We start from the raw sequence: 2,500 nt of genomic DNA on the forward strand, positions 1-2,500 counted from the left end.
ATTTAACAAATCCATAATTTTATTGATTGAAGCTAACTGATCCCTTAGTTCTGACATAATCAATTCATCTTTATGAGTCAAGAACTCAATTTTCTTATTTTGATTACTAATTTTAAGACGATTGGAAAGTCCTAAACCTAAACTTGCAACAGACCCAAAGATGCTTAATGCAGCATAAATGAACGGATTCCGTCTTTCTTTTTGTTCGTGTCCTACAGTCCACATCAAAAGGTCATAAGCCAAAGATCCTGTCTCTCCAGTCTTATTTTTCAAGTCATCTTGCGTGCAAGATGATATTACGGGTGAACGAGAATTCTGCTTGGTCGCGTATATTATTTCTTTATTAGTGAGACAAGTTATTGGTTCCTCAACGTACGTTACGGTTACATTTGTCGTCTCCTTTTTATCCAAAACTGACTTTAAAGTATTAAAAGACTTATAGAATTTCCCTTTGATATACACGCCATGCTTTGCAGGAGCTAAGATAATGTTTTGATTTCCCATAGATGGGTATCCTATAATTACAGCTGGATACATATTAATGTTTTTCACAACAACAAATGTATCGGCAAACGTGCGATTACCGACTCTGAACTGAATATGAGTTATGCCTATGACGTTTAATTCATTATTTCCTATACCTGAAAGTCTAATTCCTGATTTTTCAATCGGAAAGTTCGAAAACAACAAAAAATAACGTAAAGGATTTGTGTTCTAAATTTACAGCATATAAGGTTGGCCGTAACTCATTTTGGCTTATTATTGTATGAATACGTTGCAAATCTACGGGAGCATGCACTGTTTTACTTAATTCGGCCGTGTGTTTCATAGGAAAATCTATTGTCTCACAATTATCTGATAAAACATTAAATTGATTATTCAATACTATTGATGTTGACATAAACGACCTTGACCCAACATCACTCTCTTCCCCTCTAGAGTTAACTATGTGGTATTTGCTTTGCTCTGCACATTCTGAAAATTAGGCTGACTTTGCGAGGTCTGGTTTGACGGCCCAGGCTCAGCGATATTTGAAGAAGTGTTTGTTTGTTTCGGACTCTGAACTGCATTGACATTTTGTTGTTTCTTCTTATTGTTAAAATGAGGATTTTTCTTTTTATTTCCATATGGAACTGACTGTGGAATTGACTGTGTATTTCTAGGATATTGTTGTGTCTTACGCACGTAACATTGACTATAAGAATGTGATCCTGTGTTGTGAACTGAACAAAATTTCGTTCTACACTCTGCGCTTATGTGACCTTGACGTTTGCAGTTGTAACACGTCACTCCCGCTACTGGATTGTTAATTACGTTCACTGTTTGTGGTTTTGTTTCATTCTTAGCAAAAACTTGAGTTAACACGGGATCGAGATCTGGACACTTGGACATGTGTTTCTTTATCTGTTTATAGACATCCAATTCCGTACTTGCAGGCATTAACTTCTTATCAAAGCACCGCACTAAAGCTTCAGGCAACATAAGTGTCATGCAAGTTAAATACATTAATCGTAAAAAATCTTTCACGGAGATATTATCGTTAGTAACCCAAGTGGAATTACCTAAAATGTCCTGATATTCGTTAAGCCTATCAGCTATGAGAGCTGCTCTCTCAACAACATTAAGCCGATTCATAGTGGCTTGATTAAGTGTATTTCGTAACGTTAACACTACATCCAAAGCTTCCTCACCCCCATAAATCGCGCGTAACCTAACTTTGAAATCATCCCAAGTAACTGCCTCCTGAAATGAAAAACCTCTTAAATACGGACTCGCATCCCCTTTAGAAAAATCTATAAAACTTTTAGCTTCTTGTAATTGTACAAAAGGATCTACGATTTGTTTGGCATTTAAATGGGCATCAACGGATGAAATCCATGACTCCACATTTTGTGGCAAGAACCCGTTGACACGGCCTTGAAAAGGAAGGATTGCTGACCTGGCATTTACAAGCGTCACAATTGGAGGAGGATTAGCCTGGCCTACACCACTAGGTCCAGGGGTAGGGCTGACAGGAGGAGCCATGACTGCTGTATTTTTTTTTTTCTATCTCTTTGACCCCTTTCAATTCTATCAAAATATCTATATGAGTACAGACGCCCACTGCGTAAACGCATATGTATAATAAAATTCCCCCAACAATGTTACTAATCCCAATACATTTCCCCCCAAGAGTTTATGAAAGAAAAAGGAATTAGCACAAAGAAAGAAAAATTCTAAATGAGAATTCGGAGTTTCTTATAACAAAGTTTAGGAATTCACTCACCCCAGTAATAATTGACTAACGACTTGTGATAACTACACTTCACTGCCCAAACTGAAATGAATACAAAATTTCTGTACTTAGCTTTATATGAAGTCGACACGTCTTCTCTCTCTTGATGTTTTGTTAGCGATGTCTCGTTCTAGTTTCTTGTTGAATGTAGTTCTTCCTGGATATGTCTTGCAATTGTTGAACGCCAGTCCTTGGGTTTCCTAGGATGTTGATTGAAGATTCATT

Source organism: Palaemon carinicauda, chromosome 6 (genome assembly GCF_036898095.1).
Source record: "Palaemon carinicauda isolate YSFRI2023 chromosome 6, ASM3689809v2, whole genome shotgun sequence".
Lineage (NCBI taxonomy): Eukaryota > Metazoa > Arthropoda > Malacostraca > Decapoda > Palaemonidae > Palaemon > Palaemon carinicauda.